Below are 24843 nucleotides of genomic sequence, written 5' to 3'. Positions count from 1 at the left end.
CCAAGTTCTGTCAATCTTCAACTACAAGATCTGCCAATAAATAAATATTTATAATACAAAATCGTTTGAAAGTATGAATAGACTTTATTCCCGAACGTGGAAACGTTACAAAACGTAAATATGATAAAATGGAAGGACAATCCGGATCTGACGTGAAGGGCAAATAACTCGGTTAGACTTAATTACTCTCTGACCTGTGTGTAACTTAATAATGGCAATGTCTTTTAAATTTTATTCTTTACAAAGCCACTATTCGTCCATGCATGGAGTATTGTTGCCACATCTGAGCTGGTGTATTTTCCACTTGTGTGTGTGTGTGTGTGTCTCTCTCTCTCTCTCTCTCTCTCTCTCTCTCTCTCTCTCTCTCTCTCTCTCTCTCTCTCTCTGTCTCATATTCCGTCCAAAACGTGTTTTCAATCTAATAAGTTTCACTTTGTCAACTAAGCTCCAATCCATGTCCCATCGTCGTAATGCATTTTTGTCTGTTTTACAAATATTTTAATGGAATGTGCTCTGAAGTCGTTGCACTTGTGTCCCTTCGACGTACATATCCCCGACAAACACGCTTAACAAAATCTCACCCCTTCACTGACGTTCCTTTAAATGCCAGAAATCTTTTTACTCGAATAGTTTCTTCCCTCAGACAGCTAGACTGTGGAATTCCCTTCCTTCTTCCCTGACTATTGATATACGAAAGTTTAAATGTAACGTAAACCAACATCTTAATCTTTCCTAGGCATGGTACCAAATAGTACGTCTTAGTGGCGATTTGGCTTATTAGGGGTGAACGTGAGTTGTTAAAAAAAAATCAATCTATGGACAAAATGTAATACCTGTTCTGATGTTACACTTGGTCTATTTTCTTCATATTCGGTGCAAACGGTGCATTTGAGACGATTTTAATTTTTGTTCCAAGTGCCCCCCTTTTTTTTTTTTTTTAAATATTTGGAGAGCTGTATTTACACATATTAAAACAAAAGTAGGTTTGCATTTATCAATCCACGATTTTCACGAAGTTACTCGGGTGTGTCCGACAGATGACGAGACGAACCAGAAACGGTCGATAAGTAGCTTTGAGTATTAAGACTTTTTAATGTATTGCTTAATGAATTTCGGTGGTTGTCGCCATTCTTAACATGGGGAGGGGATAGTGTAACAATTTGTGTGTGTATTTGTTTTAATAAGGCTCGCCTGTCCGTTTCCGGTTATTTCCGTCATCTACCGGACACACCCGAGTAACTTCGTGGAAATCGCGGGTCGATAAATGCAGGAGCAACTTACCCCCCCCCTCTCCAATAGTTGGTGTCTAATTTAGCTCTCGCGGAGAGGTAAGTAAACGTGGACGCATAAATAAATATAGATAAAATATATTGTCTTTTATAGAATTATCCAGCGATCACCGCCTTCTCGTCCCTTATTTTATTTTATTTTATTTTTTTAATTCTAAGTTTTTAAAATACATTTTGTTTTTTCCTATACGTTTTATCTGTTGGGACAAAGAAGGCAAGTGAAAAAAAGATTAGGACGGATTGATAGTATGTCGAAATGAAGCTGGGTACTTAGACTTCGGTACTACGTGAGCGCGTAAGACGGAAAGGAAATACGCGAACATTTTATTTATTTTCAAGAACTTGCGGCAGTTGAGGGTGGGGTACTAAGTGTAATGTGTGTTGGTAGTGTTTTTTTGTTTTTCAACCCCTCCCTAAAACTAACCACCTAACTCTCGACCGTGCCCCGTCTTTTTCACCGCTGCATGTGAGCGGACGGGTAAAGGCCGACGACTGCTTTGAAAAACAACTGCGAGCCGGCTAGGCGAAGAAGAAATATTTGTTGGCGGTCGCTGGAGACTCCAAGTCTCGCTCCTGGATTGATTGCTTTCAATGTCTTTTCTTTTCGCTCATAACCGCTCGCTTTCTCCTCTTTCTCACCCCCTCTCTCTTTCTCTTATCTTCCATTTTTTTCTGCTTTCTATTCTTATTCCTTTATGCTATCTAATTGTATCGCTCTTTCTCTTTCATAAATTGTTTCTTTCCTTCCTCCCTTCTGTCTCCCTTTCTTTCCTTCCTCCCTTCTGTCTCCCTTTCTTTCCTTCCTCCCTTCTGTCTCCCTTTCTTTCCTTCCTCCCTTCTGTCTCCTTACCCCCCCTCCCTTCTGTCTCCTTACCCCCCTCCCTTCTGTCTCCTTACCCCCCTCCCTTCTGTCTCCTTACCCCCCTCCCTTCTGTCTCCTTACCCCCTCCCTTCTGTCTCCTTACCCCCTCCCTTCTGTCTCCTTACCCCCTCCCTTCTGTCTCCTTACCCCCCTCCCTTCTGTCTCCTTACCCCCCCTCCCTTCCGTCTCCTTACCCCCCTCCCTTCCGTCTCCTTACCCCCCTCCCTTCCGTCTCCTTACCCCCCTCCCTTCCTCCCATCTCCTCTCCTCCCCTCTTTCCTCTCTTGTCTGTATAGCTTTCTCCCTTTGTGTTATTTACTGGTCTATACCTATGCACATACTTACCAAACTATATATCTATCACTTCAATTATCTACCTATATCTGTTTCCTTACCGTTTCATACTTAAACTTTTAACTTTTACTCAACTCGTCAAATTCTTGTGTGTGTGCTTTGTTTTACTCGAAATAAAAGAAATCATAAAGTGGTTGTTTAAATATGAGTTATTCTAAAAAAAGCAATTATCCAAGAAGTTTGTTCTCGCAGCACAACCAGTGTTCACACACACACACACACACACACACACTACAAACCATGTTTAACTCATACGCCCCTCTTCCCGCCTTGCTTCTAATTTCTAATTTACTTATATATATATATATATATATATATATATATATATATATACAGGCAGTCTGTTTTTCATTATTTTACACTAAAAAGTTTCGGCCTTTGGGCAAAGTAGATAGTGGAGGCCAACTGTCTAACAAGAAAAGGAAAAAAGTTATAATTAATACAATTTCGCACACACTCGTATATATATATATATATATATATATATATATATATATATATATATATATATCCCCCCGTCTGTTTTGAATCTTTTCCGTTTAATGCCAACCACCAATGAAAATGTTATTACACTACCCATTTATCCAATCTCATCTTCAAGGAGGTAATTTCTGAGAGGATGGTGTTATGACAACCAATGTTTACTATAGTGCCCCTTCAAAGGAGGAGGTAGCTCTGGGGTATTGTATGACAAACAAAGGGACAGGAAACAAACTATCATGTGGCTGGCTTTTCACGTAGTAGTAAGATGTGACAGAATTTTTTTTTTTTTTCCGGAAAATTATTTCCACATATTGACAAACTCTAAAGATAAAGAGTTAGCCGACAATTAGGAGACTTTAAAACGACCGGAAATAAATAACCTTTCCTTGGGGAGAGAGTATTGCTGAGTAAGATGGTTTTTCTCAAACCAAACTAAACTGAGCTATGCCCCATTCTTAAAAAGGGCCTTATGAGTTCAGTGCTGAGGGACCAAAGTAGTGACCCAAATCGTTGCATAGAATAGTGGTTGTGAATTGGGTGTATGGTTGCCAGTCAAATAAAGGTCCAAAGTTTGAAATCTGATGTGTAAGGCTAAAATAGTGGTACAAGATTTTGAATCGGGTGTATGACTGTCTAATAGAGGGTATTCTGCAAGGTTTTGGTCCTGGATATGATCTTAAACTATATCCATTGGTGAGGCCTCAGCTTGCAGGCTTTGGGGAGTGGGCAGCCATCCTTTGCCATTGCTCCCATGTCTACTCGTACTCAGAGTGGTAGTATCTGTTAGGGTCTCAACAATGGGTTAAATAGAAACCGACTTAAAAAAAAAAAAAATAATAAATCTATTAAAAATTTGTTATTCAAAATCACTGGATTCTGCATTAAATAACCTGAAAAGGGTTGATATCCCATAAAACACAATCTGCAAGGTTTTCTATGCGTATAGATATAGTGGTTACAGATAAAGCTGCCGACATCTGTTTTTGCTTCAATTCTTACTGATTGCATGTCATGAAATCATTACTATCTATTGGGTACAATATAAAAATCAATAGTCTATTGGCTCTATAATGATAAATACTAAATCTGCATGAATTAAAATTTAATATTTATGCATATTTTATGGCCGGGCAACGCCGGGTGGTCTTCTAGTTGTTTAATAAAGAGCCTGTCCGTTCCACATAGCATACAGATTACAAGCTAAATATTTGACACTGAACCAGGGACTTCGATGGTTTGGCCATGTTGAAAAAAATGAGTTGGAGTTAGTTGATGCAGCAAAGTTGAGCTAGTACTTGTTTCATTAATAAAGGTTAAGAAAAACAGGAAATGATAAAAATGGACTTGGTAGAAATTGATTAAAAAAAATAACCCACCAGGAAAAAAAAGGTAGTTTGGAAATCCATTTCTAAAAGCCATCCAACAAATGCCAGCATATAAAACGTTAAGCTGAATTTGATGTTTCGTATTGGGACGACGATTAATCGAAATCAAGAAAGGCGTAACTTTTTGAGGAATCAGTTTGTCTGTATTGCAACTAGGGGGAAAAAATGTGCTTAATTTACGATTCCAAAAACAATTCTTTCAAATCTTTTTTTCACAAAAAGTAAATTTTCCATAATAATTAAACAGATATTTAATGATTTCACGCTATCAACGAAACTAAATCCATGGATCACCCCACCCCACCCCTGCATGTAGTTTTACGTTTGTGATAATATATGCATATTTTACATGCGTTAATAATAATCCGAAAAAAAAAAAAAAAGATTTGGAGCAAATTAGAATATGTAATCTTCTATTATAATCTCACCTGTCTGTTAGTTTGTGTATGTTTGTATGTCTGCCTAAAACTTTCGACGGAGGCAACGGATTTTCACGAGATTGGTATCATTTTGAAGCTCTACCCTTCGGACGACAAATATCGAAAAATTGGCCAAAAACATTAATTCCTTCACCCACAACTGGACCCTTTTTTACAGGGAGGGGTCGCTTTTTTCGTTGATATTTTCACAAGTCATCGCCTCTTTTCAGTTGACTAAGCTTAATTCAAACCGATGTCATTTTCGCTTTGGCAATGGTCGCAACAGCTAAAGCGTCACTTTTTTTTTTTTTTTTTTCTCAACACACCTCTCCAAACACCCGCGCAACGCCAGGTACTCAGGCTAGTTGTATTGAATTAGGAAAAATTTTGAAGTCGTCCCATCGCTAATGTTGACGATTTTCCATTTTCTTTGTAGAAACTTGGCCTATGTTCTTAAAACTAACAAAAAATGTAGTTCTATTTAATTTCAGTCTAATAAAATTGTATCCGACAATGAATTATTTTACAAGGTTGACGTTTTTCAGTGATTTTGCGCATTCAATCAGATTTGTATCAATAGCAACTTGTTGCTTAACTTGTGTGTGAATGTGGGCAATGTTCACGATTTCTGCTCGTTTGAACACTCTTGACTGTATATGCCCGAATATGGTGTCCCGGGGTCTTGCCATAATAAGTTAATTCCCTCCATTCGCATGTCAATTGTTTAATGGCTCAGAGGTCTTCATGTTGGGTTAGAATCTCTTGTCATGTAGGAATTGTCACCTCCTACACTGATGATTGCAAAAGCATGAAACACTAGTGTCTGTAGGTATGAAGAATAATTATTTATAATTATATTATTATATGCATTGGTTTCCTATCCAATGAAACCAACGTGATTATTAAAGAGTACACAATGCAAGACACAACAGGTAGATAGTTTTATTATACAAACATTTGTTACATATGTGCATACCTGTTTCAGTGGAGGCCCAATAGAAAGAGACCCACCTCGTCGGACCAATAACGTTGTCTTTCTTGGTTTGAAGAGGTGGGTCTCTTTGAATTGGGACTCCACTGAAACATGTATGCACATGTAAGGGGGAAAAAATTAGTGTTTTTTTTTTTTTTTTTTTTTTTTACTAACTCAACATGCAAGACTTCTTGGCCTTCGGGCCAAGATCAAAGTGTAGTATCTGTTCGGATGCTACACTTCAATTTTTTTTTTGCTTTCAGTCATAGGAGGGGAAATCCTTGACGACTGAGAGAATTTTTATATTTGTTCCTTTCTCCGCGTTAAAAAACGACCCTAGTGTCTAACTCTACCTTTGTGGGGAGACATTATAAATAGAAATTCAACGTTAGGTGAACACTCGAATATCTATTTACCTCGTATAGAGATTAAATGTTAACCCTCCAAGAAAGGGCTCCTTGATTTCTGAGATTAGAGTAAAATGATCTGTGTATATGTGTGTGCCTTTATGTAGAAGTTACGTCGAAGATGCGAATTCACGTTCATGTTTGCAGATAGGGAATTGGTTATCTCCCCCTGTGAACTTCTTCAGTAAAAATGGGGGTTAAATGTTACATTCTTTCTCCGTGTAAAACTATCTGAATGTTTGTGTCAATACCCTTCCCCTCCACCACCACGATTACCAGCCAATCCAGTTATCACTTGACCCAATTCTCAACTGCCATTCGCACACACAAAACCGTACTTGTTGATATTCGCTGCGTCTTGCGAAGCTTTTAGATGCCTAACTGAAGATAACATTTTCGAATACTCCTCCTGATGAATTAAATGTGGCTTAGTTTAAACTTGGTTTACCGGTGCGAAATATTTATGTCCGTTTAAATCAGCACTGACCCCCCCCCCCCCCACACACACCACACCTCTCCCTAATCCTATCCATTTCCCTGCTGCCTCTTATTTCTTCTGGAGTATTATCGTATCGATTTAGAAGCAGCTATTTTCTTTCCAAATTATAAATCCCTTAAGCAGAACTTAGGAATAGAGACCGCTTCGTTTTTAGGGTGATTTTTATTTTATTCGAGAAAATTATCATTACAGAAATTCAACCTCACATAAACACGGACACTTGGTTTATTAAAAATAGAACTGTCCTTCATTAATCACACCAACACCACTAACCCTAAGTACAAAATCGCAATCCGATAAGAAATAAATCGGAATTTATGCGAAATACAAATCCTGATTTTTTTTTTTTTTTTTTTTTTTTTTTTTTTTTTGTATAGTATTTTCAAGTTAAATTCAGTGTTTACGGTTATTTGTTTATTAAATTGCTAGGTAAATGTACAAAATAGTTTTAAAAAGAACAAAAAAAAAAGAAAAAGAAAAGAAACTCCCCGTGTTAAGAACAGGTTTCTAAATATCGTCGTTATTTCACCACGGTCCGTATTCTATGCCTAAGTACAAAAAAAATCTAAGATACTCGTACTTCTGAAACATGTTTTAAATGGAGTCCATTTTTCAAAGAAAAAAAAAATGGTTACTTGTTCTGTCCTACGTTATATGGCCAATAATCTGTATAGTAAAATCCAAAATATTTCTGTTATTAACTGTTAATTGAATATTGAAATAAAAATACAGTAGTATAAAATTAAACAGAAAGCTAAATAGAAAAAATCCTAGTTTGCTGATCTTTCCTTTCTCTGCGTACGATATTGATGCTAGGCAGCCCTCCCTCTTCCTCTTGTTCCTTATGCGCATTTACTTGTTAAGACAATATAAAGCATAATCACGTTGACACACCGGTTCTCGTTAGATCACTGAAGTTTAGCAACGCTGAGCCTGATCAGTACTAAAATGGCTGACCATTTGGGAATCTCCGCTTATCTCTGCATTGTTTCCAGTCGTCTAACGCTTCTCCTTGCCGAGTCAAGAGAGATGTGGTTGGGATTGCGCAACCCTTGCCTCATAATTAAACACGCAACTACTCTTACAGGGGCTCTCCAGTTTTTTTGAAACTGGACGGAGATTTCCACTTTCACTTGAGTCAAAAAGATAGCTGAAGATAAGGATTAAGAAAAGATTAATAAATTGCCAATTGAATGAAGATGAATATTATGAGAGGATTGAAATAACGAATAGCTAAAAAATTGAGGTGCACTATCAAATGTGGTCTATCGATTTTTTTTTGTTTTTACATTGGAATATGTGATGTACCCATTAACCCTAAACTTGGGGTTAGTAAGTTGAGAAAGGGGAGGGGGTGATTTAAATGGTGGCGTTTTGTGGAACATGATTTTTTGTGCATGGCTGAGTGGCTTCTAACAAACTAAACTTAACCTAAACCTTAGTGAGGGTTAGTATAATGATTTTTCTCAATTTTGGATGCATAATACTTAACGAATTTTAATAGAAATGATTTCTCATTTCGTAATTTATAACGGAAACAACATAAAATTACTTTGTGATGCCCAAACAGGTATTTTTCTCGTCAGTCATTTATGACCGCGATCTTTAAGTTGGCCCCTTATCCTTGAGTTGCATGTCTTTATAAACGGTGACTTTTCAGTATATAAAATACCCCCCCCCTTTTTTTTATACGGTGATAAGATTAGTTTGTTAGGAACCACTCTTCGTTCCGTAACAGGTACGTACATCATAATGATTTTTACTTTTATTTTTTATTTTTTTCTAAGTTGAATCCTCGACTTGCACCAAAATTCAAGTCGAGGATTCAACCTGGGGAGGTTCCACTCTTAGAATTCTCTTTTCTTTTGACAAAGTCGACTTAGTAATCTGGTGGTGAAATTACCTTTATTTCCTATGGTCTCTCTCTAATAGAAGAAATGTTGAGTCTCTCTCGATCAATCAAGCGCGGCCACAGCCGAAATTGTACTCACTACACTAGTTTTAGTGTAATTCAAACCTTGTTGGTAGCTCAATACTTGATGCTTCCCCAGGACTATCAAAGGTATTTTTTTTATTGTGACGCCATCACTAGATGGGGTGCCTACCATAGCTTAAGAGAATCCCATCTACCCTCAAGAGAAGGATAGACCGCGCTAGTTTCTTAACTTGGTATTTTACCTTTACTTTATTGTTATTTCCATGATTGGTGCTTGACTGAGCTCCAATCTGTCCCCCCCCTCCTGCACAGCAAGAAATTGTCTAGCTATCACCTCTGCAAAGACTTTTTTTTCCTTGCTCCATGTGCCTAGCGTCAACTGGAATTTTCATGATCAAAGTTCCTTACGAATTTCTTGTCTGTGGAACGCGTAACTGTGACTGCTTCCCAGCACACTACAAAATGACCTTCTTCAAATCCAGTGTTAAATGCTTCTCATTAACTGTTCCCCATAAGTAATAAAATTTTTTTCCCATATAGGGGTCTCAACGTTTCTGACGAACGTCAGCGTTATTTAAAGATATAAGGTCTTTTCCCAGCATTCTCCTGCGATGCAACAGCGTGTATAAAAATATCAGCAGCAGCCGAAAAATAGCTGGCTAGCGAAAATATTAGCAGCAGCAGCCATTAAAGCATGTATGCAAATTAGCAAGTGCGCGAGCTTGCGTCACAAGAAAAGGAAAAAGGACAGCTTGTTGTTGAAAACAGGAAAGTGTAGACCAGGCAAGATGGACGTGTGAAAGTCGGTGTGGGGTTAGACTTTTAAGAAAAGCAGACGTTTGTGCGAAGAGACTTTGGAAATGTAATGATATGCGTTGTTTTGAAAAACCACGAATAAATCCATTTCATTTGCAAAAAAAAAAAAAAAAAAAAAAAACTGCCGAGTCTGATTTTTGTTTTTACTTACTTAGCAGTTCAGCCCGGCTTTGCTCGGGCCCTATGTACTGTTCATAACTTGCCCTACGTGTGAATACCCTTTATGTAAATTTCAAATGTTTGGACCAAAAATTGTCTGAGTAATTTGGTAGAGATCGCTAAGGTATCTTTTTTTTTTAACTTTGACCTCCATTTTAACCACTTAACATTTATTTTGATCTCAAATCAAAACAAAAAGTTTGACACGTGTCCAAGTTACCTACATCTAAAATTTCAAGTGTTTAGACCCAAAATTGGCAGAGGAATTTGGTAGAATCTGCAAAGGTCAACTCTTTCAACTTTGACCTTTTGGCAGCGAAATTTTCGACCCCCTCCCCAAACTGATTAAAATGCTTGCTGCATGTCTGAATACCTTTTATGAAAATTTTCAAATGTTTAAACCAAAAATTGGCTGAATAGATTGCTAGAGACCGCAAAAGTCAAATCTTTTGAACTGTGACCCCCTTGACAGCTCAAATTTTCGACCAAAACCGATTAAAAGGTTTTCCCTATTTCTGAATACCCTTTATATAAAATTTCAAATGTTTAAACCAGAAATTGGCTGAGTAATTTGGTAGACCGCAGCGGTCAATTTTTTAAAAAACTTTGACCCCAATTTTGACCCCTTAACATTTATTGTTTGTCTTAAATCAAATTAAAGTTTGATCCATGTCTAAGTAACCTACATTTCAAATTTCTAGTGGTTCGACTCAAAATTGGCGGAGGATTTGGTAGAGTTTTCAAGGTCATATCGTTGAACTTTTACCTCTTCACAGCCAAATTTCTGGCCGAAACCCGATTAGAAAGATTTTCCCAAATCTCAATACCAGTTATGTCTAATCTCGAGTCTGTAGACCGAAAATTGACAGAGTACTTTGATAGGGGGAAATGTACACGCAGACAATTTCACTTTTATAGCTTTTGTTTGTTCCTGCGACGTCACAGCAATTGGAGCGCAAGGATAGGCGTGACGTGCAAGTGTTATTGAGTAAATACGTAGTAGTTCAGTTCACTCTCTGTAATTAGACGCGGCTACCCCCCCCCCCCAATCATTTTTTTTTTTTTTTTTTTTTCCTAATTTTGTGTCAACCGTTTTTGTGCCAGGAGCCTCTCTGGGTCATTTGTTTAAAAGAAAAAAAAAAAAAAACTATTTACGTCAAATGATCGGTGATATCATTTCACTTGTGTTTTGATGAGTTTGTAAGCAAAAATAGGGGGGGGGGTCGTCACCCATTCCGACAGAAGTCGCCTAACTACCCTTAGTGTCACCACCTTCCACACATCGACGGTACTTACGTAAGTATAAAGGAAGTGGGCACTTGTAAACCTTTTAGTGACCATTATTGTGTATTTATCTGACCTATTATCAAATTGTTTTCACTGTTATTTACCTCGCTCTCTCTATTCCAAATTAAGGATAAACAACGAAAGTGAAATTTGTTTGTTTTAACGCCCCCCCCCATCCCGCCCGATAAAAACGGATTTGTCATATCTTTATGAAATTTTCTATAAATATTAATTAATGAACAAGTAAAGTATCTATCGCATGTAAATTGTAATTATTGTCCTTCCGTCGGTCACATTTTTTGTTGTTGTTTAATGTAATACATGGCCGAATTTGTCTCATTTCAGAATATCAGATTTTAACAACTTTTAGAAATAGAAAATGTCATTAATAGTAAATAATTTCTAGCAGCAACAAAAAAAGATACCATAGTCTGAAATTGAAACAAAAAAAAAAAACTTCCAATCTTCAGTCTAAGGTTCTGTCAACTGACCTATTTAAACTATACTATTTGCATAAAATAGAGCTTAAAACATTACCTTAGCAAAATAACTTTTTCGTTGGCACCATAAGTTAATGGGCCTATTAATTCCAATAAACTAGATGTGACGTCACGCTAAAGCTATAATTAAAAAAATCTGTTTTTTGTTCTTTGTTTTACCCCATACCCCCCCCCCTTACAGGAGGACGAAACATGCCATTTTACACCCATATCCGAAACTCAGTGGCCATCTTTACAATGCGATTTCTATTTTTTTTTTTTCTAGAGCTACCCTTTTTAAAAAAACTTTCTATTTAAAAATAAATAAATTAATAAACTTCGATTTTACTGGCTCCTTCTCTAACAGAATTAAGATTGAAGAAAAAAGTCGTTGCTGTCAGAGTTTTGTTTTCGAAAATTCAGTTTAATAAAAATTCAGATAATTGGATTAAAACAATAAAACAGTGTATTGGTTTTGCTTTTGGTATGAAAACGTTACGCGAAACTTAACATTTTCGAAGAAATTCTTTGAAAAACTTGAATTTTCTTCCTTGTTCCTAGTGGAATTTTTTAAAAATGAACAAGAAATATGAAAACTAAAATGCACAAGTTACCCAAAATATTTGGCCTTTGTGCATTCGTACAACTTTTTTTGTTTTTTCAGTTGGGATATTTGGAGGGACAATCATACATCAGGGGCAGAAAACTCTATTTTGTGTCTATAATTTTTTTTATATATTTATTTTAATTCAATAAATGTGTAAGTGCTATAATTTTCCTATAAATAAAAAAAAAAAGCATAAAAAACTAAAAAAAAAAAAAAAAAAAAAAAAAACATGCATTTATTGTTAGGTTATCGATTCGAACCTGAAATTGTCTACCCCTGCTATGCACTCTCCAAATATCCCAACTGAAATGCAAAAATAGTTGTATCTCCGCACTAGTGCACAACAAGTGCCAGATATTTATTCAATGACTGAAGACGAGACACGTGTCTGAGTTATAATTATATATAATCGGGGTATTGCTATTTAAAGTGTTTCACGTTAACTTATCGATCTATCATGAATCTGCTTGTGTGCGATAGCTGCACTTTATGCGATTTGTACCTTTTCTATTGCAGTCAACACTGTAGTAGAGTAAGGAGAACACTTCGACTTGGCGTGGTTACCGAACACTTGTAAACCCTAACTCCAACCCTAACGTTCAAAGAGGGCAGGCGACAATTCAGCCAATTAATTATTCAACGAGAAGTCGCTAAAGGTTTGGTAATCTGTTCCGACGAATATGGCTGGCGCTAATTTAAACCAACTCTATTTTCGTCGATTTTTCCCTAAATCATCTTCATCGATTCCAACACCGGAACACCAGCAGTTGAAAGAAAGATCGTGGGTGAAAATTCGTGTATTGAAAAGGAGTGGGGGCTACGGTATAAATATATATTTTTTCTTTGTACATATCAAGTCAGAAAAACACGTTTTAATCTTGTAATATTTGTTTGGGAGAATATTGAGAATAATGTATTTTGAGACACTCCTTTTAGGTGAAAACATTATTACAACGTACTTACGTGTCATGTTGGAATTAGTATTCATTAAGAAAAATGATCCAGTTGAAAAATAATTACGAGTAGAAATAGAATTTATCGAATTGTAGAATTTTAGTGTCTGTTTTAATGTGTAGGACAGACATTATATCCCTTGTTTTCCTGGAAATTCACCATTGGAAAAATAGAAAATGTCGAACCGTTAATCTTTGCGATATCCCCCCCCCCTTAAAAAATAAATCTAGCGCATTTTCTATTTAATCGTTTTTCGTAATTTTTGGAGGTAAATATGAAGGATTACTCCACCCTCGAAAATTCCTTGAAAATTACCACCGTTAGAGGTTTTCGGGGTCGCTGAAAACCAAAATAACGTTTAAAGTTACGGCAAATTAGTATTTTCTAAGATATGAAGAAATGTATGGTTTAAAAAATTGGGGGATCATTTTTCTATAATAACTTTTTTTTTTTTTTGAGGAAGGGAGGACTTTCTTTCAATCCTCGGAAAATCGTTTAAAATTACCACTAACTTTTTAAATTCCAGGAAACAAGTAGTTTCCAAAATATGAAGAAATGCACTCACTTTATGGTCACCCCCTCCTCTTTTTTTTTTTTTTTTTTTTTGAGGGGGGGGGGACAACCGGTTTGTTTTTCGTTCTTTTTTTGGCGGGGGATATTCAATTATAGAACTTGTATAGTTTTTTTTAACAGGTGCTTAGGCAGTTTAATTAACATTAAACTGCCTAAAAGCACCTGTTAAAAAAACTCACAACACCCCCCCTCTCCACCAAAAAATGTAAACAGAATTTTTGTAAAATATTAAACTGTTCTTCTGTTTAGTTAATGTCGGCGCGTTACTTACGTTAAATCGGTTAATTAAACTGCATAAGTAGCAGTATCAGAATTTTTTGTGAAAATAGCGAATAATTCCACCCCATCTTTCCAAGCTTATAACTCCTCGAAAAATGCAATTCAAGCCCTAATTTTTTTTTTCAATTAAAGGAGCAAGGACCAAGATTTCATTAAAAAAAAAAAAAAAAAAAAAAAAAAAAAAAAAAACGTGTTTTTTTTTTAAAAAGGTTTTAAACTTCGGACTTTACAGGTAAAATTCGACGAGAACACGATGTCCGTTTTTTTTTAAATTTGAATATATTATGTATTGACCTTTTCTCTTCAATTTGTGAGTAAATAATTATGTACTTATCCGAGTCGAAATTAATTATTTTTAGACATTTACAAAATTGGAGGCGTGAATTATTCGACCCCCTGTCTTTCCAAGCTTATAACTCCTCGAAAAATGTAATTCAAGCCCTAATTTTTTTTTCAATTAAAGGAGCAAGGACCAAGGTTCCATTAAAAAAAAAAAAAGAAAAAAGAAAAAACAAATAACGTGGTTTAAAAAAAGGTTTTAAACTTCAAACTTTACAGGTAAAATTCTACAAGAACACGATGTCCGTTTTTTTTTAAATTTGAATATATTATGTATTGACCTTTTCTCTTCAATTTGTGAGTAAATAATTATGTACTTATCCGAGACTAAATTAAGTATTTTCTTTGTAATAGACACTGGGGGGGGGGAACCGTGAATAAAAAAAAAAAAACGTTTGTCTAAAATATTATATTCGGTTTATTGGAAAGAACATAAAATTTCACATTGACCCTGAAAATATCGTAAAAATAGAATCAATAGAAAAATTTTGATAGATTTTTAAAATTTTAAAATTTAAAAATATTGAGTTTAAAAATTTAAAAATATTGAGTTCGGAAAATTCATTACTGTTTAAAAAAAAAATAAAAATATTTTTATTACTTTTAAAACAACTGTAATAGTTTATTTTGGAAGTATAATCCATAAAGAAAATAAATAACCCACTTTTAACAGAGAAATTACGAGATTTTTATATTGTATTCGCAGTTTCGTGTTAGGGGTGTCAAAAATTCCTACAAAAATTCTGATACTGCTACTGCATAAGCACCTATTAAAAAACTATACAAGTTCTATAATTGAATATCACTCCTCCAAAAAAAAGAACGAAAAACAAACCGGCAGTCCCTCCTCTCAAAAGAAAAAGGGGGGACATAAAGTGAATGCATTTCTTCACATCTTGGAAACTACTTGTTTCTTGGAATTTTAAATGTTAGTGGTAATTTTAAAGAATTTTCCGAAAGAAATAACCCCCCCCCATCCCGGAAAAAAATCGTGCCCACAAAGTGGGTGCTCATTTTACGATATAGAAAAGTAATCCCCCATTTTTGAAAACTAACATTTTTTTTTCATATCTTGGAAACTACTCGTTTGCCGTAATTTTAAACGTTATTTTCGTTTTCAGCAACCCCGAAAACCTCGAAGAGTGGTAATTTTCAAGGAATTTTCGAGGGTGGAGTAATTCTTCATATTTACCTTTTTGGAATTCATACTAATTTCAGCACGACACGTTGTAATAATGGTTTCACCCGAAATGCGTTTGTTTCAAAATCCACTGTACTGGACAAGCACCTTTTTTGTTTGCTATTTTTTCTTCGTTAGTTAATACAATATGCTTGTTTGCATTTTTAACATAGACAACAACTGTATGTGGCGTACGTGCTAAAATATACTGTACCCTCAGTGGAATGTTTGTGTGAGGAGGGCCTTCTCACCTTATTATAAACAAAGAGAAAGTAAGAGAGAGATAGCTAGTCTTATTCGAGCCAGTCGGTCATGTCTTTTTTTTTTTCTTGTCTTTCTCCCTCCTTTTTCCTTCCCTCTCTCTCTCCACCCCTCCTCTTTCCACCAACACTTATGTCCCAGACTTACAACTGGAGCCGACCATAGCCGTGTGCACCCTGGCGCACTATTTGCCGACGCCCGACCGACGCCACAATTGATTAAACAATCTGGCCTTCCTCTATCCCACCCACTCTCCCTCCCCGCCCCATTTCATACCCCCCCCCAATCATCCCTTCCTCCCACCTGCTCCATTCTGCTTTTACTCCTACTGCTACAACGACCGTAATTTCTCTCTTTTTGTCTTACTATAACGGCCCTACTACGTTTAGCCACCGCACTACTACTGTTATTATTTCTAAGCTCAGCCTGGTGGTCTCCTCTTGTTGCTAGTTCTTTGTTTCAATAATAAAGAGTTATATATATATATATATATATATATATAACTTAATAAAATCTGCTAATTTTTTTTTATTGCTCTTGTCCAGAATCCACGCTCTAAAGAAAAATCTGTATAATGTACGTACCCGTGACAAAATGAAAATATCATATTCCAAAAGTCACCTAAATTGACCTAGTAGTAGTATTTTAAAATAAGGAAACAGATTTTATAAGTATCGTAGGATTGATAGTGATGCCTGCCATTAAAAAAAAAAACAAAAACAACAATCTTAAAAAAAGGGGGGCAGATAACTCTATTATAATTCATACTTGCTAGATTTGTTGTAATGCCTACGAATTCCTATTAATCGCTTTAAAATGATTTTCTTATTTAAAAATAAAACTACTTCACCAATTTACATCACTTTACGGTGAAACACACAGACTATATGCATGCGCATACACACACATATCTATCTATCTATATATATATCTCATAATTTAAGAATTTCAAATTTGTGATTTGAAGAAGTTAAATAAATTTCAAATATAGAAATTTTATTGTATGCAAGACAAAGAATACAGTATAGTAAAATTACTGTATTCTTTCTTGCATACAATAACATTTCTATATTTGAAAAAGTTAAATCACAAATTTTAAATTCCTAAATTATGATTTATTTGCTGTATCTAGTATATTGAGCAATTTTATTTAGCTGGGATAGTCTTATGTAAAATATTACATCCAATAATATTTTGGTAGACAGATAATCACTGGATTTGCACACCAGTAGATTTATTGTATTTCATTATTCTGAATAATATATAATCTCCAGTCAAACAATGTTGTAGCTCGCAAGAGCCATAACAGCAAACAAACCGGGAGTTCAAGACTAGAGTTCGGGCTCATCAGTTAGGCATATCCGAAGTCAGGATTTAGAAATCTTGCCTGTGAGGCGAGTATACTGCCACTTGAGCAACTGTGGCATACACAAAAATATCTATTAACTAACTCAGATCAAGCAAACCGTGGCAAAATCAGACTATGGAATGAACCTACTTCTGCTCGAACAGTAATTCGCAACTGTGTTTTTCGATCGCCCATACTGAGAATTGAACCTTCAACCTTCAGGAGAATATCACTTTTACAATTGATTTTTTCAAGTACTCTAACCACTGTGCCATCCGTCCTTGCAAGTTTGACAGAAACATTACCAAGTTCAACAAGATACATCTGAAGAAGGTCGTAGGTTGCATCAGCCGAAACGTTAAAAATTACACTAAAGATGAGAACTGTAGTTTGAAAAATCCAAATAAGAGTATTCTCCTTTACCTCTCACACTTTTCTCAATAACTACGCCTTGGAATTTTTTGAAATTTTGCACAAACATTAAACATGAGATGAGTTAAAAAAAAAAGAAAAAAAAAAAAGTAACAAAACTGGTTTTCCGGGGGAAAATCCCCCCCCCCCCCGGGGTGTCTTTCAGGTTAAAATGGCTAAAATTGACACTTTTGTGCTTATTAAAAAAAAAAAAAAAATTGTTACCTTGGATTTTTATAAAACTTTTTGAAATGTAACTAATTTCTATATAATTTTGTTTGCTTATATTTCGCGATAACTCTTGGGTGTGCCCCAGGGGTTCTTTTAGGCCTAATAAAAACACTCCATTTCTGGGACTATTTTTACTATTTGTCCCAAATTTTATGTATGTCTATTTAGCAGTGTTGCATGGTGCTGAACTACAATTTAAATGTTAAGGCCTTGAGCACTTTTGGGGCTAAATGGGGGTGAGGAGGGGGAGAATGATGGACTTAGCCATTTCTTTTTTTTGCATGAACTCAAATTTACATATGTTAAGGCCTAAAACTGCACAGTTTGTTCATTTTTACCAGGATTTGACATCCCCTGCAGACTTTTGGGGCTAAATGAATGAGGAGGGGGCCAATGCTGAACTTAGTCATTTTTTTTAATGCCTCGTCCACTGTTGACTCACGGGGGACCATGCATGCTCCACTTATTCTCTCTTGAATTGACATTGTTCTAGTATTTCTTTCTTGTGATCTCTTGGTATTGTTCGGCTTCTAGGACAAGAATTTATCTAGTCTGGTGGAGCATCCTCCTTTGTGCTGTTACTATAGGCAACATCTTTTGAAGAAGTGCATTAATCCTCGTATAAGCTACTGTAAGGTAGCCGTACCAAAAGAATTTTATTTTGAACAGCGACTATTATGATTTAGTCGGGTTTATTTCTAGGGTGACGTATCCTTATGATAGACTGTCCTGAAAAACCCTTGTCCAGAGAGACGTTAGACATTCGAGGATAGTGTCTAGTCTGCATTCAAGTTCTCACCATACTGCCATCTGGGAAATATGTCTTTCTATTTAAATTATTAGATTTGGTTGCTTCAAGGTCATTTACTGCAAATATATTTTAAGCCCCCCCCCTTGGGTAGAGCACTGTCGTAAATCTCACCCTCTACTTAATTGGCTGAAAAATGCAATGCTTGTTTGTTTATAAATAAGCAGTTTGAGCACTATAAGAGTGGTGGACGGATGTTTGTTTGAAATAGACATTTCGCAAAGTTATGTACGGGCACTGCTCCTGTGGGTCGATCAGTAGAACTGCTGACTATCAACGCAATGGTTCTAGGTTAAATCCACGGCTTCGGAGAGGTGCTAATCTAGCGGCACTGATGAGTTGTAATACAACGAAACAGGACTGTATGTCGATGACTACAAATATATATATAGCATAATCGCATTGACACACTGGTTCTCTCCCCAAAGTTAAGTAATGTTGAACCTGCTTAGTACCAGATGGGTGACCATTTGGGAATTTGTGGCACTGTATGTGCTCTCCGCTTATCTCGGCATTTGTTTTCAGTTGTCCTGACTATACATTCCACTTGCCACTGGTATTTAACAATGTCGACTCAGGAGACGTGTGGTAGGAGATTGTGCACCTCCTGCCACAAAAATTTCATGTGCAGGCACCCCTACGGTGGGTATCCATAGTATGTCAAAGATTGAAGAAGCCTCTTATATATATATATATATATATATATATATAAAATGTTTTTTTTCTTTTGTACATTTTGACCCTTCATAGTTTCTTGCCATCATGCAGTAATTCCCTGGAATTCTTCCAGTCCCCTCCCCCTTACATCTGTTCTTCCTTACCTTTTTTCGGATCTCCCTTATCACCCCCCTCCTTCTCATCCCTTCTCACTTTATCTTTGTCACATCTTCTCTCTTTAGGATCTCCCATTCCTATCTATGCCTCCTTTTTTTTTTCTTTTTTTTTTTTTTTTTTTTGTATCTCCCATTCTCTCAGTTTCCTAACACCTATTTCTTCTTGTTGCCTTTCCTCCTCCGCACCCTCCTCCTCCTAACTGTTTACTGTTATCCTATCGGAATACATCCCCTTCCACTTCCAACCCCTCCTGTGAGAAGTGATCCATTGAAAAGGATCCCATCATCACATAACATGAGAGCCTCCACAACTTCAGTTGCTGATGCAACTGCCACGGTTCTACCACTTCTCCCTCTTTCTCTCTCTCTTTGAGTGCAGAGACAAGCATGGGCGGGGTGGGGAGCAGAGGTTTGTTTACCCTTATCTATTATTATTGTAACACCACCGATGTGCACTGCACACCCGCAACAAATCTGCGCTCGATCCGTCCTCCTCTCTGTGCAAAAGAGATCACTCCAAACTCGGCTACCGTGTTAGAGAATCGGGAACAACAAGAACAACAATCATAGACCAGTTCAGTGCTAAATCCGTCTAACCAACCTTCTCACTGCCCTCCGCATCCTTGTAACCTGGTTGGAATTGAAGTGGGAAGAGTAAAAAGCGAGCATCCAAGAGGTACAACACTGGCCTACAAAAAATGCCTGAGCAACCCTGCCGGCATTGGGGCGCCTCAGGCGATTAACAAACTAACCTCTTAAAGAGATAGGAGAGTTTCCAGCTGGGGGTTTCCTCTCAGCATCAAAGCCAACAATCTAGGTCATTATTAAGATGGCTTTTTCCTTTTTGATTAGAGTATGGCTTTGGTTCTGCGCAGTTCTAGGAGGGTCACCATTTCATTCTTTACCTTCTCGCCCTTTGAATAGGGCTTAGTTTATTGCTGAATACATGCCCTTAGCAGTGAATGCTGTCAAGGATCTTTTAAATTTAAAAAAGGAAAATAAAATTCTTGTAGGCCAAAGTGCTCTTTGTCTAGGGCGTTGGCTCTTTAAATCCCACTTTCCGACACTTGTCTCCTATACTCCTGTCGTGGGAGAGATAAATATGGAGTTAATCCTCTAGAACTGAACAGAACAATATTTCAACAGAATGAGTAAAAGACCACCTGACTAAAATGGCCCAAACTGTCAGACTTACTGCTATGGAGGTGTATCTTTGACTTGGTATGAAAAAAAAAAAAAAAAAAAAAAAAAAAAACACGAGCCAGGTTGCCCCCCCCCCACTCCCCACCCCACCTACCAGTTTAGAGAAATAAATGATTTTTTTTTTTTTATATATAAAGATCAAAGATAATACCAATCCAATTCGGGAGCAAAATGTGTAGGATATGGTATTCTTTAGATGCCAACTATGCTTGAAGAACTGACCGACAGATCCTCTTTCTGAGATGCTTGGCCAAATCCAAAATTTAATGTATCTGTTCCATCTGGGCATTCAGCGATGCAAGTATTCAAATTGAAGTCCAACAGACCAAAAATGCTATTTCACAATGCTGTGGTGTTAATTCCCCTCATCAATTGCCTCGGTTGAATTATTGGTCCCCCGACAAAGAAGGGATTGGACCTAGTAATTCACTCCTGTTCATTTGTTCGCACTTTTCTCAATAACCACGCCTTGGATTTATAAAAATTTTGCACAAACATTAGTCATGGTGAAAGTAAATTTTGGGCAGAACGGATTTTCTGGGATAACTCTATTGCCTCCTCTAGGGGTAAAATTGCCCTAAAATTGTTCGTCCATTTGTTTAGACTTTTCTCGATAACCATTTCTCCTTGAATTTTTTTTTCAATTTTGCACAAATATTAGTCATGATAAAAGTTAATTTTTCACTCTTGGGGGAGAGGGGGGACCCCCCGCATGCTCAGCTTGTTCATTTCGAAATTGACTATCTGCAAACTTTAAGTAACATGTATCGCCTTGTTTGGTCATGATGTGAAAAAATACATGATTATTTGGACATGTAGCTCATCGACCACAAGAGGGCGGGGGAGGATTAATTTATGGCGTGATCTTTCTTAGCTCTTTGTGGAGGACATTTGACCACCATCAGCAGAGTTTTCAAGTTCACGAATAATGGTCTGTTTTTTGATGGTAGAATTTCAATTCAGTAACCATGTTCTCTGACCTTGCTTGGGACTGTGCGCATGGGTTGCCATGTTCCAAGATGTAGAACAGGTTAGGAAAGGAGACAGCTTGAGCAGGATAAACACTATTGCAAGAATAACTCAACCAGTACAAGAAGCCAATTGGGGTAAAACCACAATTAAGTGTACTAGTTGGATTCACCCCACCAATGTTTTCATATTAAGTGTGATTTTCACAACGTTTCGATCGATATAATCTCCGACCTTCTTTAGGTGTATCTTGTTGAGCTTGAGACTGTATCTGTCGAACTCGGGAATTCGGACAGAATTTTGATCGGAACCTTTGATTTACTTCACGGGGCAAGTAGGCTCTTGTTCCGTTGGCCATGGCTGGATAGAGGTCCTAAGTAATTCGAAATTGTATTTTTTGGTCACCCACAGTGAGAATTGAACCTTCAAGCCTCAGGAGAATATCACTTTTACATTGTTCTGTTTGAAATTCTGTCCAAATTCCCAAGATACACTTGAAGAAGGTCGGAGGTTGTTGTGAAATTGACACTCAAGATGAGATCAGTAGTCCGATGAATCCAAATAATACGAATAACCAATCCTCATCTCAAAATTTCAGAAACGTGGTTTGAACATCATGAACAATGAAAAATTGTATACAAGCAATAAGAATTTTTTTTTTTTTTTTTTTTTTTTAATAAATATTAGGAAATGGGAATCATTTCGAGTTAAAATCTATTTAATATTACGCTTCTAATCTTAACCAACACGCTCAAAATATGTACACATGTGCCCGGGTGTTTGTAGGTGTGTTGATAAAAAAAAGTTTTAGTAGGTAGGTAGGCTCGAACCCTTGACCCGAAGGTGGAAAAGTGAAAAAACCTGACATCTTACTGCTCGGTCACGACCAGACAGGAAGTGAAAAGCATTTTAATTTAACGATTAAAAAAGTTAAGTGAAATATGCGTAAATTTAATGAGGTCAAACATCGTGCCATAGGGGAAACTTAACTTAGGCTACAAGCCAGTTTCTGCGTATTTGTTTGTTTCTCCCCAAGATGTTGAGGAAAACCAGCTCTCCATAAAAAGGGGAGTGTCCACATGAATAGCAATTGTCTGATATACAGGTTTTGCCTGTATTGATCAAACCTCATTGCTTTCTGAATGTCTCCGGCACAAGTGCCAGGGAGCTGCCTTTGCTATGGATTCAGTTTCGCTTATATATGGACAAGCCAAACAGAAGAGTAAAAAAAAAAAAAGAAATATCATTAAAATAGCATGTAAAATTCGCCGAAATAAGATACACACGACCTCCTTTCGTAAATTATAGATATTATAATCTAGGTAGTATATAAAAAGTTCTAAGAAACAGTGACCGCCACCTCCGAGCGCCCCCTCCTCTCCAAAAACCTTTGCCGGACATACACAAAAATGCACACACTAACACACATTTTACCTTTTATTTATTTATTTATATATAATATATTGGATGACGACATTAAGTTTTTGCTACTCTTGCAGGGAGGTGTTGACATCCTCCTACATACAGTGCCTGGTATTCCCTAATTGGTCACCCATTTGGTACTGACCACCCTCAACGTTGTTTAACTGTTGTGATCTAACGAGAACTGTTGTGTCAATGTGATTATACCTGAAAGAGGAGAATGTCTATTTTATTTTTTGTGTTTTTACTTTTATTCTGATAGAGCAAAGTAATTATATTGCTTGTGTAATGCGAACGTAATAAACTCGGGACTGTTTATATAAATTTGCCAAATACGCTGCCTGCTACGTCATTCTTATGTTTATGTCTGGTAGGAAAGATGTAAAAAAACAAAACAAATGAAATTTAATGAGTGTTTTGAAGCTTGAGTCTCATCAAACCTTCTATTCACCAATAGCTGCCAATGGGTTTATACGTTAAAAATATTAACGAAAGCTACTCCATAGCCCCTCGATTAGCTTCTAAAATTGCACGCAAAGTGCACAATTTTTACTGGAAACTAATTCCATTTCGATTTACCTTAGGAACCTTCCGGCAGAGACATAGTTAATGGTCAGTCTTGGCAGGCCACCCTCTTAAGCATTATCTCCTCCTTTTGGAAGGAAGTTTTGGTTTATTGCTGACCGCCTAAGGCAGGGATCTCGAAACTATGGCCCGCAGGCTAGATCTGACTCGCCAAAGTTCTTAATCTGGCCCGCAGAGCTCTTATTGAAAACCTAAAAATATTTAGGGAAAATGTTTTTAATGGAAATGTATGAATATAATAAGGTGATGATTTTTTTTTTTTTTACTCTTTGTTCAGAAAAGATGATTTAAAGAAAAAAAAATGAGGTTTTGAAGAACTAGTTTCACAAAAAAAAATAAATAAAAAAATAACAAAGCTAATGACCAAACTAGATTTTTTTTTTTTTTTTTTTTTTTTAATTCCATTTTCATGCCAAACAAATTACATTGCCACTTTGATGTAGGGGGCTACTATCGGAAGACATAAGTTGCAATGTAGGGAGTTGAGTAGCAAGACGTCCGTTCACACTTGAGCTTCTGCATGTCAGTACAGTTGGGAAAGCAGAAACTCAGAAGGAAGTTCTAAAGTCTAGCAGTTCTTGGGAAGAAACTATTAGAGTAGAAGGCTTTCTTACATCTAGGGATCTCTACTGTGAAGGGGTGGGATTTAGTTGCTTGTCGGGTTTGTTGGGGGTATTTACATCGAGAGGGTACAAGGGCTTGTAGTTTGTCTGAACGTTCACCATTAAAATACTTGTAGAACAGGCAGAGGAATGAAATGTTTCATCGATGGGGCAGAGGATGAAGCTTAGATGACAGTTCAGGACCTATCAGGTTGGCGACTCTTTTAAACCCTGTCCAGCAACGAGAGACTAGTAGTAGATGCACCAGCCCAAATATGTCAACAATACTCCATACATGGGCGAATGGTGGCTTTTCTAGCACGGTAGGTCGAAATACATCCAGGTCATTTTTTTGGTCCGCAGCTCTAAAGTAAGCAATATGCTCGTCTTTTTCTATTCAGAAACTTTGAAAACCGTTGGCCTAAGTCATCCTCAACGGGAAATGCAGATCATGGCTTTTTTTTTTTTTTACTTTAGTTGTCAAGTACTCTTGCACTGGCTCTGTCGATAGCTTTTTGCTGAGGCTGTATTTTTTTCCCCCTTTCTTTTCTTTAGAATGAGAACCTCATCATTAAAAGAATGAGAACAGCTTTTTTTTTTTTTTTTTTTTTTTTTTTTTTTTTTTTTTTATAGAGAATCTAAATAGTCTACAATGAAAGTAGTCTGTGATTGGCTGCGAAGAAAGTTGCTGGTTCATTGTAAAACCCCTTAAAGTACTTTAACTAGTTATTCTCTCACGTTTATTTATGACAGTCTCTCTCTCTTTGTCTCTCACTCTAATTTTATGTGTGTGTATGTATGTATGCGTGTGTATATACTAGCTTTATCTACCTGGTGTTGCCTGGGATTCTTAATTTGATTTTAAGCTCGCTCATTGACCTAACCCTTCC

At 36.6% G+C, this 24843-nt stretch overlaps 1 protein-coding gene and 1 pseudogene across 3 annotated transcripts in view; both read left to right on the top strand.

Annotated features, from left to right (window-relative positions):
• LOC145245812 (SMAD family member 6-like) overlaps nt 1–24843 on the top strand; it is a 188152-nt gene that overhangs the window by 71244 nt on the left and 92065 nt on the right. The gene's annotated exons all lie outside the window — the stretch shown is intronic.
• LOC145246283 (U2 spliceosomal RNA) lies at nt 5949–6156 on the top strand (annotated as a pseudogene).

Source organism: Euprymna scolopes, chromosome 23 (genome assembly GCF_053919585.1).
Source record: "Euprymna scolopes isolate OS-2025 chromosome 23, ASM5391958v1, whole genome shotgun sequence".
NCBI lineage: Eukaryota > Metazoa > Mollusca > Cephalopoda > Sepiida > Sepiolidae > Euprymna > Euprymna scolopes.
This window is presented reverse-complemented; position numbering and strand designations above follow the sequence as displayed.